The sequence below is a fragment of the Sminthopsis crassicaudata genome, chromosome 1 (assembly GCF_048593235.1).
Source record: "Sminthopsis crassicaudata isolate SCR6 chromosome 1, ASM4859323v1, whole genome shotgun sequence".
In the NCBI taxonomy this organism is placed as follows: domain Eukaryota; kingdom Metazoa; phylum Chordata; class Mammalia; order Dasyuromorphia; family Dasyuridae; genus Sminthopsis; species Sminthopsis crassicaudata.
Genome location: NC_133617.1, coordinates 306864235 through 306878111, shown reverse-complemented (window position 1 = coordinate 306878111; position 13877 = coordinate 306864235).

Sequence of the window (13877 nt, the reverse complement as noted above, 5' to 3'; positions counted from 1 at the left end):
AATTACAAATCCAAGATACAATTTACGTGATGGATAAAATCTTGTACTGGGAGTAATGGAGAGTTAATATAATACACACTGGGGATGTGAATTGAGTGAATACAATTTGATAAAACTCTTTGGAACTCAGTTTCCTATCATGATTTCTTAGGGACCTTTCATCTTTAAAGCTATGAATCTGTAAAGTTCTATGAGTAATTTTCCCCCCCCCATTGGTATTCCTAATAATTTCAGGATAGTACATTTTAATCCTTGATTGCTCTTCATTCGAGATGTTTTGATATGAGAGATGCCTTCAATTAGAAATTAAAATATTTGGTATTATAGTAAGAGTTGGAAATTAAGAATGACAACAAAATTTCAAATCTACATGACTGGGAGGGTATTTATGCTTTGAACAATAACAAAAAAAAAATTGGGAAACAGTTTAAGGTTTTAGGGAAAGAAAACTTCTGTTTTAGCCATGTGGTATCAGAGTTGCCTACAGGAAATATATATTTTAGGTATTTAGAATTAGTGGATGATTTAGTATTGGTATTCAATGAAAAGGTTAAGGTTAGATATATAAATCTGGATATCTTTAGCAAAGACATCATAATTAAACAAATGTAAGCAATGCAATAAGCAAAAATATATAGTATTCTGGGAGAAGACAACACATTTGAGGAAAGAGACTTGAAAGATACTCAAGATTTAAGATGAAGAAAACTGAGAAAATACATTTAAAATGATATTGACAGATCAGAGAAAAACCAGGAGAGAATAATGTCATGAAAATCTAGTGAGGAGGCAGTAGCTAAGTGGAAAAAGTGATTGACAGTTTGGATACAAATTGAGAAAAAGTAATTGGATTTGATAAATAAAAAGTCATTGGTAATTTAGGAAAAAATATTTCAGTGGATTGATGAGATCAGAAGACAGAGTAAATATGTTTTGGTAGAGAGTAACTGGAGAGCTTTTGGACATATTCAATATAAATTGCTTTCTCGTGGAGTTTAACCAAGAAGGGAACTATAATATGAAAACTAGTAACAATGGACAAAAACAAAACAAAACAAAACAAAACAAAACAAAAAAACAAAACAAAACAAACAAAAAAAACAACCTAAAAGTATTGGCTAGATAGGGAAAATATTTGTGGTTAGTAGAGAAAGTAAGAGTAGACCAAAAAAAAAAAAAAAAAATGGCCAGAGAGAAAGGAGGGGGGAGGGAGAGGGAAAGTGGAAGAGGGAGAGAGAGAGGAAAAGGAAAAGGGGATGAGGAGGGGAAGGAAGGTGATAGTAAGGAAGTATTCTAGATAAAACAAACATGGAATAAAGGGTACATGTAAGAGGAGTTGATCTTTATGAGAAGGGCCAGTTTGCTAGAGTATGGGACCCTGCTGAGAGGGAGTACAGAGGCCACCTCGACCATTGGTGCACAATAAGTTTTCTGCCATGTTGCAGAAATCCCCTTGTTGAACAAGTAGCAGTGATGCATGGCTTGGGAAAGGATTCCTCTCACATGAAGGGATCTATTCTGCTGGACAGAATTACATCCTCAGCAGCCAGTAGCAGACTGCTCTCACTGCTCCCATATACACTATATCAAGGCAGTTATTTTGAAGAATACTATCAGTTTTTTTTTTTTTTTTTTTTTTTTGTTTGTTTGTTTGTTTTGTTTTGTTTTTTTGCTTTTTTTTTTTTTTTTTTTTTTTTTTTTTTTTTTGGTCATGGACTTACGGTAGACCAATAATTTTTAAATTGTCTCTCGTGGATTGATTTTTTCCAATTCAGCTGTTTTTTTGTTTGTTTGTTTATTTATTTGTTTGTTTTTGTTTTTGTTTTTTGTTTTTTGTTTTTTCCCAATGAGGTATTTTTCATTTATCACATTTATTGATTTTTCCTATTCAGCTTTTTTCCCCAATGAGGTATTTTTCATTTTTCACATTTTTTTTTCATTTTTCATTTGACTTATTCTTGATGGTCTCATAGTCATTAGTTTCCATTTTCCCATTTTATGTTTTTAATATGTGATTTTTAAGTCAGCTTTTGTATCTCTTTTTCCATTTGATTAATTTTACTTTTCAAGGTATTATTTTCTTAAGTGTCCTTTTTTTTGGCATTTGGCCAATAATATTTTTTAAAGAATTATTTTCTTCAATTTTTTTTCTCTCTTTTTCTTTTCTTGTTTTTTTAAATTATTTCATTAACATTTAAAAAGCTTTTATGAGAGGGCTCTTCTAAAAAACATCTTTAGACTTGAGACCAATTCATATCATTATTTGAGATTTCCTCTGTGGATATTTGTCCTTGTCTAAGTTGGTGTTTTGCTCTTCCTAGTACCCATAGTATTTTTCTAGGCTCTTGATTAAGGAGATTGCCATAGTTGTCAGCTCTGGTACTGAGCCAAGACTGAATTTCTCAGTTGCTGATCTGCTGTCATTAAGACAACATCTAAGCTGGGCTGAACACCCCTTTCAGACCAGTAAAACTGATTTTTCTTTCAAGTCCTTTCAATCTTGAGCTAGAGAGTGGTTTCATTCTATCAAAGTCTCTTCAGAGGCTTCATTTCATATTGTTTTTGTGGGAAACTTGATGAGCTTCATCTCAAGATCCACCCCAGAGCTCTCCTTCATCTTAAAATTATTTAATAATAGAAATAATTCTCTGTAGGATATAAAATAGAAATTAAATGGGAGTTGAAAAGAAATTGCCTTTTGCAATCTACTGTTTTTATCATCCCACCCAACTTGAACAACTATCTTATCCCTCCTTTAACAATCCCTAATATAACTAAAATAGTTTTTTTTTTTCATATTATTTGCTGTGGAACCTCAATTCATTGATTTTCCATAAAACACATACATTTTCACTATATACACACATGTACACATATATATGTATTTATAAATTTCTCACATATTTTTGAAATCTCTTCTCCTAAATTGAAAAGTATAGATATTAGATATTTATATACACCTACATGTATATGCACACACACGTATATAATATTAAAGAAAAATACAAATATATGTGTGTATATATATATGTATATATATATATATATATATATATATATATATATATATATATATATATATATATATATATATATATATGTATGTATGTATGTATGTATGGTTGTAATCTTCTTTACTATAAATTCAAAAACAGAAAACTAATCTTTACCCAAGGAATATAATTTCCACCATACGAATAAGTTGTTTTCATCTTGGTGAAAACTAAACTAGAATTTTAATTGACTTCATGGATTTCCCTGAATACTTTCAAATAATATTGAAATTAAAGGAAGTAAAGAAATTATTAGCTGATTTTGCCTCTGTATTTTCACAAAGATAGAATTCCAACACTTGACTGGATAATTGATGATTCCTAAATTTTTTTCAGTAATGTATACTTAACATGTTTCTCATTTGTTTCTGAATTTTTTTTTAATTCCCATTACTCTAGTTCTTAATAATTTGTTGTTGTGTACCTTCAGTCAAGTTTGACTTTTTGTGACCCCACTTCAGGTTTTCTTAACAAAGTTACTGTGGTAGTTTGGAATTTCCTTCTGTAGCTCATTTTAAAGATGAGAAAACTGAGGTTAAAATGATTAAATAAGTTGTCTGGGATCAGTAAGTGCTTGAGGCAATATTTGAAATATTTGAGTCTTTCTGATTTGAAGCTCAATCCCCTATATCTTCCCACTGGACCCAGTGGCTCTACAAGAGAAATTGAGACAGGCAATCTTGCACAGTCCTCTCTAATTCAAATAAAATTTATTTTCATGTCTTGGCATTGCTTCCCTAAAGTCATAGCCTTCTTTGATAAGGAAGGTGAAGCAACACTAACTAACAACTCCTCTATCTACAGAATTACATGGTTTCACCATAGTATTAAAATAATTGATACCTTTATGATTTTTTTTTTGTTTTGTTTAAAAGTGTTTTGAATGCAAAATAGTTCAAAATTTTGGTGGCAGAGTAGAAAGAACACTAAAAAATAACTGAGCTGAAATTCAGTCTTAGATTATTACTAAGCTATGGGTCATTGGGTGATTTAATCTCTTCTTGCCTCAGTTTCCTCAATTTTAAAATGGGAATAATAGTACCTCTCTACCAGAGTAGATATAAAAACAAATTGATATATCATTTGTAAAAATGTTTTTAAAACTTTAAAATATTATATACATATTATAATATTGCTATTATTGTTATACATCACTTGGATATCACTTGATCCTCAGAATAATTCTATGACAAGAATTTGATTAGTCTTACCATTTATATATGTGGAAATAGGGACTCAGAGTGATTCAATGTATTGCCAAAGATCCTAACAAATGTCTGAGGCAAAACTTCAACATAGGTCTTCTTAAGCTCAGTATGGCAGCTACTATACCACATTGCCAAACATTCTAAGAGTATGGCTTGATGACAATCTCCTCTTATTTTCTGCTTCTATTAATTTTAGCCTAAATGTTCTTCAACAAACATCCTTACCCTCATTCTTAGATTTTATCCCATGAGTAAATCTGCTTAATAACTGGGCTCCCACCAAAACCTTTCCCTGGTCCTAATAACATATGACTTTCCAGAGTAATATTTTAGTCATTGACATCATGCGACCAAGTATCAGTGGTACCTAAGCATGAGATCCTTCTATTAAGATTTCTAATTCATCTCCTTTGCTAATCATGCCCTGTGTATTTGTAAATACACATCTGTTCTAAGATCCTGGGGCAAATAGAATCGGAAGGTAAAATAGCTATTTCTCCTGAAAGAGACCCTAAAATTAAAACTCTAAGGTATATCATGGCTAAATTTCAGAATTATCAAAAAAAGGGGAAAAAAATTACAAACAGCCAGAAAAAAAAATTAAAATCCTGAAGACCCACAATAAGGATTGCCCAGGACATATTAGTTTCCACCTTAAAGGATCAAAGGGCCTTAAATCTGATATTCCAAAAGGCAAAGGAACTTGAATGAAGCTATAAATAAATTACCCCACCAAATTGAGCATTTTATTTTTTTTTAATTTTTTTTATTCATTTTTCCAAATTATCCCCTCCCTCCTTCCACTCCCTCCCCCCGATGGCAGGTAATCCCATACATTTTACATATGTTACAATATAACCTAGATACAATCTATGTGTGTAAATACCATTTTCTTGTTGCACATTAATTATTAGCTTCTGAAGGTATAAGTAACCTGGGTAGATAGACAGTAGTGCTAACAATTTACATTCTCTTCCCAGTGTTCCTTCTCTGGGTATAGTTATTTCTGTCCATCATTGATCAACTGGAAGTGAGTTGGATCTTCTTTATGTTGAAGAGTTCCACTTCCATCAGAATACATCCTCATACAGTATTGTTGTTGAAGTGTATAGTGATCTTCTGGTTATGCTGAGCATTTTATTTCAAGAAAAAAGATGGACATTCAATGAAACAAGTGAATTCCATTTATTTCTGAGGAAATGACCAGAACTAAACAAAAAAATTGACCTTTACATAAATCAAGGAAAGAATAAAAAAGTAAAAAAAATAAAAAAAAAAAAAAGAACTCTTGAGAACTGTATTTCTGTTATGGGTATACATAGAGAGTACATATAGAATTTGATTTTATGATTACAATTTTAAAAAGAAACTAGAGGTGCAAAAGGGATAGTACTGGGGAAAGTGGAAAATGGAGGTAAAATGAGAAAATTTGCATCTCACAAAGAGACCAAAAAAACTAGTATAATTGAAGGAAAGAAAGGAGGTAGATGAATAGTGTGTGAATGTAATTGTCATTAAATTTGATGCAAAGAAATAATATTTGGTATATTTGGTTTCACCGAGAGACTTCTCTCACCTTTTAGAAAAGTGGGAGAGGAAGGAAAGGTGAAAAGGGAAGTGATAAACATAGAAGGGAAAACAGAAATAGTAGAGGAAAAATATAAAAAAGGGGGAGAAACTCAAAAGAGGGAGAACTAGTTGTGGCAAGTGATGTTTATAAATACAATATTGCAGGTGAGGAAAAGGGGAAAAGGAAAGAGAAAAGTATAACTTGGGGTAAATAAGATGGCAGGAAATACGCAATTAGTAGTTTTAACCATAAATGTGAATGGGGTAAACTCTCTCATAAAGCATAAATGGATAGCAAATTGGATTACAAGCCAGAATCCAGAAATACATATAAAGCAGAGGAATACATACATAGTAAAGGTAGAAGGCTGGAGCAGAATGTATCCTGCTTCAGATGAAGTAAAAAAGCAGGGGTAGCCATCCTGATCTCAGAACAAGCAAAAGCTAAAATTGATCTAATTAAAAGCAATAAAGAAGGAAGTTATATATCGCTAAAGGGTACCATAGATGATGAAGCAATATCAATACTAAACCAAGTGGTGTAGCATAGGTATTCCTAAAGAAGAAGTTAAGAGAGCTGCAAGAAGAAATAGATAGCAAAACTATAACAGTAGGAGATCACAACCTTGCTCTCTCAGAAGTAGATAAATTGAACCACAAAATAAATAAGAAAAAAGTTAAAGAGGTAAATAGGTAAATACAAAAGTTTGGTATAATATATCTTTGGATAAAATTGAATGGAGATAGAAAGGAGTACATTTTTTTAATGGCTTTTTATTTATTGGAAATATGCATGGGTAATTTTACAGCATTGACAATTGCCAAACCTTTTTTTCCCCTCCTTCCCTCCACCTCCTCCCTCAGATGGCAGGTTGACCAATATATGTTAAAGTATAAATTAAATACAATATATGGAGTACACATTTTTCTGGAAACTATACAAAAATTGACTATATATTAGGACAAAGACATCAAAATCAAATGCAGAAAGACATAAATAGTAATGGATTATTTTTTTTCAGATCATGATGAAATAAAAATTACATTCAATAACGAGCCAGAGGAAAACAGAACAAAAAGCAATTGGAAATTAAATAATTTCATTGGTGAAACAGCAAATCATAGACACAATCAATAATTCCATCTAAGAGAATGACAATAATGAGACAACATACAAAAATTGATCGGATGCAGCCAAAGTGGTAATAAGGGGAAATTTTGTATGTCTAGATTCTTACTTGCAAAAAAAAAAAAAGAGAGAGAGAGAAAGAGAAAATCAATGAAATAGGCTTGCAAATAAAAAAGCTAAAAATGGAACAAATTAAAAAAAAAACCCAAATACCAAAATTGAAATTTTAAAAATTAAAGAAGCAATTAATAAAATTGAAAGTAAAAAAAAAAAAACTATTAAATTAATAAATGAAACTAAGAGTTGGTTTTATGAAAAAGATAACAAATTAGATAAATCTTAAATTAATTTCATTAGAAAAAGGAAAGGGGAAAATCAAATTGTCTCAAAAATGAAAAAAGAGAACTTTCCACTAAAGAAGAGGAAATTATAGCAATAAGTAGGAGTTATTTTGCCCAAATTTATGCCACTATATTTGATAACCTAAGTGAAACAGAGGAATACCTACAAAACTGATGATTGCCCAGATTATTATGTTCTTCTAATTTATTTATAATATAATTCTTTATGTCTAGATCATGAACCCATTTCAACCTTATCTGAGTATACAGTGTTAAGGTGTGGGTCAATGCCTAGTCTGCCATACCATTTTCTAGTTTTCCTAGCAGTTTTTGCCAAATGGTGAATTCTGATCCCCAAAACTGGGGTCTTTGGGTCTGTAAAATACTAGATTGCTATAGTTATTGAGTATTTTCTTCAACTGATCAACTACTCTATTTCTTAGCCAATACCAAATGACTTTGATGACTGCTGCTTTATAATAGAGTTTTAGATTTTGTTCAGCTAGGCCACCTTCATTTGCTTTTATTTTCATTAATTCTATTGAAATTTTTGACCTTTTCTTCTTCTAAATGATTTTTTTTTGTTTGTTTGTTTTGTTCAGTAAAATAGTTTCTTATGAGTTTGATTTGTATAGCACTAAATAAATAGATTAGTTAAGATTGTATTGTCATCTTTATTATATTCTCTCAATCTATCCAAGAGCAGTTAATGTTTTTCCAAAGGAGGTATTAAAATAAAAAATTCCACTTATATTTATATTTTCATATAATGCATTATATCTTAAGTACAATTTATCTTCAATATTGTAGTCACTTAAGGTCATTTCAATGCCAAATATGACAATACAAAGATTATTATGTATAATGACCAGCAGTATGATATCAGAGAGGCCTGGAGAGATTTACATGAACTGATACTAAGTGAAATGTGAGGAACCAGGTGATTATCACCCACAGCAACAAGAAGATTATGTGATGATTAGTTCTGATAGACATGGTTCTCTTCAACAATAAGATGATTTAAACCAATTTCAATTTCTGTGTTTTCTGTGTATTTTCTGCATTTTCTGTGTATTCCATGGCTAATATCTTAGTAACCAGAAAATTACTATGTATAATATGAGAACTAATCTTATAAAGATTTGTATGAAGAAAAAGTATATTTTCCCAATCTCTGGTTTTGGTGGTCACAGGAACCTGACCTTCTATTTCCTAAATTTTCAATCTACCAGTATTCTATTTTTTACTAACATATTTCAGAAATGTTAGATATGCTAAAGTTGTAGATTGATTTTATACAATCTTCTACAGCTTCTTATTTGTAGACCAATACCCAGAGTTCAAGTCTAAGCTGGAACAGAATAAAATATTTACCTTTAAGAAATCATTACAATTTCATCCTCAATGTGTTAATTTGTACAGAAAACTTATTGCTTTTTTCTCTCACACGTGTGAGAAAAATTGCTGATTCTTAAGTCAGAAGACATTGGTCCAAATTTAGTCTTTTGATTGCTTACTACCTTTGTGAATTTCAACAAATCCTGTAATGTTTCTGGATCTTGAATTTCTCATTCATAAAATGAAAGATCAAACTGGAATGGCTCATGTTTAGTTATACAATCCTGTGATTTTTCATCAGAGAGCCAAATATTCTGGATGTAAAAATGTCCATATTTATAAATAATAAAAAGTTTACCTGGAAATGGGAGCTGGGGACACTGGTTTCTATATATAGTCCCACACCACTTCACTGTATAGCACAGAGGTACATATTGTATTTTAAACATATGGTTTCTTCTCTCTAATTTGTAAACTAGTTGGCTATTTATTTTGGTCCCTATCCATTTCTAGGAGCAGCTTTGCTTTTGATGCCTAATTCAGTATAATACTATTTATATTTTAGAACTTATGTATATTATATTTAATTTTTAAATGCTGTAATGAACTAACTATATGAAATACCAACAGTAAAAGCACTGTTCTCTTACATCTGATTAATCCATTTTGACCAGCAATTAATTAAATCTACTTATTTGAACAGAAAGATATTATTACTTTTAAAAGATGATGTATCTAGAGATTCTATAAAGATTTTATAGTTAATTATACCCTTAATATATGATTATTTTGAAAGAAAGAGATAAATTTTTTTCAAATGTGATTTGTTGTCCAGGAGACAGATTAGAGAAAGAAATTTAAAAAACTATAGAACAAAATGAATCATCATGGCAGATGATGAAGGAATGAATTTAGAGGACATAGGAAGGGGGAAACCATTTGTACATCTTAAATACTTAAAATTTTGCAAAAAAAAAAGTACAATCTTATCTGTGGATAATTGTGTAGCAGTCTCATTGTGAATTCATTAAAATGAAATAAACATGAGGAATGAGGTATTAAAATAAAACAAATTCCAGTTATATTTATGTTTTCATATAATGCATTATATTTTAAGTACAGCTTATCTTCAATATTATATTCACTTGTGGTCACTTAAATGCCAAATATAACGATACAAAGACAAAAAGGTCTGATGAAAGACAAGGAAAATGACTGTAATCATGAGCTGGAATAGAAGGGGAGGGAGACTCCATATGAAAAGAGATTAAAAAGACTAGACTGATTTTTTAAAAGAGAAGATAGGTAAAAACAAATATAAAAGAAGCATATCAAATAAAGAATTAATGAAGATATACCACAAATTCTTCTCTTTTAACATTTCTTATAATTCAAGGAGATTGAGGGAAGAAGTAAGTTTAAAAGAAAAAAAATAAGGATTTCTAGTCCTTAGAAAAGATTTTTATAAATTAGAAAACCTGTTGTTATTAACTAAGTTTCTGGATAAATGAAACATAAATTCAACTTATTTGTGTCTCCATACATACATCTTTGAGTCAGAATAATAGAACTGTAATTATTCTGACTCAAAGATGTATAATTATTAATTATCATTGTTATATGATCTCTCTCAGATTGTAATTAGTGGATTTTTTTCTATTTCTCCTTTTTTCTACTGTTCTATCATTTCAAAACAATTTTTAAAATTATTTCTTATATTATTATAATTATGCTGGGATTGAGGGAGCAATGTCTTACTCTTCAGGGTTTTTTATACTTTTTTCTGAAATAGTTTGAGGGTCTATAAGTTTTTTGGTGCTTCCAATGGGTTATGATCTAAGATAAGGTGTAGTCACTGTTTTCCTGATCCATACTTTGGTCTTTACATAGAAAAGAGTCTTGTTCCCCTATATTTGCAATTCTAGTGTTTCCCTTGGCCCGTAATTATGGCCCGGGCTGTTCTTTTGCGACTGCAAACACTAGTGTTCCATTCTTCTTCAGAATCAGGACTGCTCCCTTTAGGAGCAAACACTCTTTTCTGCTTTCCACTAGGGACTGGTGTCCATGTACATGAAAGTGCTAGTGCTCTTCTTTGCCATGGAACTCTGTCCTAGATTGTGTATGGGCATTGCAATAGTATCTTACACTCAGAGCTAGCAAAAGGTCCCCTGAAATCTCTTTGTAATTTATGCTCCCATGCTCTTATTCTCTATGGGCTGAAAGCTCTTAAAGCTGAGAGGGCTGAGGGAATTATTGTTCTTGTAGTCACCCCCAAGTCCTTTGCTGGTATTGCAAAAGATGTTGCCAGAATCTTAATTCAGAGCTATGAGTTCTTAACAAGCATAGCTTTTAAAGATTACATTTAACATTTTAAAGATAGCATTTTCTTTCACAAATACTATACACAAAAGTGATATCTGCCTTTTCTCCCTATTTGAAAACCAACATAATGTAGTGGAAAGAGTATGGGCAAGAAGCTATGAGACCAAATCTTTAATCCTAGCATTGTCATTATCTAGTTGTGTAGTAGTGAAGTTCTTCTTTGTTGATCATTGTTCTCATTATTTATGTTATGAAAGGATTTTAATATATAATTCATAAGTTTAGACTTGATTTTAATTGTAATTGTGTCATCCATGATAATTTAGGGGAAAATAGAAGCATTAAAAAAGATAAATGGATTTTAAAAATGCCATTTATAACCAGATTAGAATACAGTTAGTAATGCTTCTAATTTTATAGTACTTTATGTTTATAAAAAGCCTTTCAAATTTATTGCTACAGTTATATCTGAGGTTTTATTGGCAAAGATATTGAAACATTTTGCCATTTCCTTCACAGTTCATTTTACTAATGAGAAAAGTTAAGCAAATATGATTAAGTGACTTACCCGGGATCATTCAATTAATAACTGAGGCTAACTTTGAACTCAGGTCTTGGTGACTCTGGGCCCAATGATCTGGGCCACAGTGATCTACTGTGCCATCTCAATGGCTTATTTTTAAAGTCTACTTTCCTATTTGTCCTTTGGGCCAGACTTAATTTTTGTTGTTGTTTTTGTGGTTGTTTGTTTTTTTGTTTTAGGAGAACTCATTGAGCAAAGACTTGGGATTTGATATAGCAGAATATCTTGAGACAAGAGCACATGGCAATTAAAAAAAAAAAATATATATATATATATATTTTAATTATTGACTATCAATAGTTTTGGGGGAAATTGGTAATAATTTTTCCATAAATACAATTATAAATATTTTTGCACTTGAATAATCTTGGGTTGTTTTCTATAAACACTCAGTCCTCTTTCCTTTCATTGGTAATATTTATGTTTCACAAGCCTGGAGGTTAAGCAAGCAAGTGCTTGTCTATGTGCTATAAATTAAACTGTCTGTATAGAATTCATTACTCTATTTTCACACACTCCAGGAAAAGGATGCTGTCAGTGTCTCTGTCCTTTGCGGGTTGGTGCTGATGTGTAACAGCAGGTGCCTTTGAAAGAAATGTTTTTGGCACTTGTAAAAGCTAGCTGCCCAAAGCTGCGTCCTTTTTGCTTAGGGGAACAACATTGTTTCTTTTGATGCCAGTCTGTCAGGAGGGTTCCTTACTGAACTGCTCAGGAAAACTAAGTGGCAGCACATGAAAAACACTTCAGAAGTCTGGCTTGACTGGAGGGGCTATGAACATCACAGGTCAATGATCACACTTAACAGAGTCCCCTTAATTATCTATCTTTGAATAAACCTGATGCACACAGGATCTCTGTTCCTCCCTTGTTTCCTACTTCAGAGATGAAATCAGGTATATTTTTAAAACCCTAAAGCTCTATTTATAATTGATAGTTCCACATCTTTTTGATAGTGCTGTAGAAATCACATTGGTCATAAAGGAAAGAATGTAGATTTAGTATTACTATTATTAATTTTAATCAATTGGACATATAGTATTTATGCTTCTTCAATATTTCTAGAAATCTGTGATGTCATTGAAGAACATCATAATATCATCAAAAATTAGGATATGGTTTCTATATTTCCTATGAAGCAAACACTATCATTAATTGGTAGCAAACCTAGAGCAAACTTCTTGGATCCTCAGGTGACAATCTTGTATGAGGTCTATATTCAAAGCTTTGATAGTTTGGTAAGGATTTCTTTTCTCAGGCATAACTTTCCAGAAACCATTGTATCTCCTATTTCACTATGAAACATCTTCAGTAGAAGAATTTTAGGAACAAATCCTAAAATATAGTGCGACAATAGAAAGAGTTCTTCTTTTAGAAGCAGATAATATGAGTCTCAAAATTTAGATCTAATTTTTACTTGGGACAGTAAAAAGAGATCTTTTAGAATCAGATAATATGAATCTCAAAATTTAGATCTAATTCTTACTTGTGAACTGAGGTAGTTTTCTTGACCTCTCTGAGTCTCCAAACCTTATAGTATTATCCTTTGTAAAATGAGAGGGATGGACTTTCAGATGTGTCAAATTTGAAGCAGTCGCATACTGTGATTCATATGCATTCACACACACACACACACACACACACACACACACACACACACACACACACACACACACATACACACAGAAATACAGACTCTTCAGGAATTTAGCCAAAGCCAGATTATAATATAATTGGGAAAGCTTAACAAAATAAATAACAATACAACAAGACAAAGTTAATGTTAATGTGTGTGCTTACTAAATCAACACACATCATGCAGACAAATTTTTGTTTGACACAACTGACTAGATGATCTTTAATTTTTTTTCGTTTTTACAACTCTAAATATGCAGTCCCATGATCATCATTATTCAATTAAAAAAAAATGCCTTCCTTAAGTGTTATCTCATTTGGCCTTCATGATAACCTTGTAATGGATAAAAAAACAAGTGTCAGTTTCCCAATTGTAAATTTATGATCCAAAAGATAATGTGCTTTGTCAAGGGAACATGACAGGTAATATGAAAGAATGGTTTAGAACATAAAGATTTTGAATCTTAGTCCATTCTTGTGTTCCCATATCAGAATATTTACCTCAGTATTTTATACTGAAAAATAAAATTCAGTGTCACTTCTAGTATAAAGTAACATGGAAGTACAACTCTGTAGGACTTCAGTTAGGAACTTCTAATAAATACTAATAAATGTGAAAGATTGGGATTTTAAAATAGTGATATCCATATAATGTCATGACCTGAAAATAGATAATGTTTTCCTTAATCTTGAATTACATTT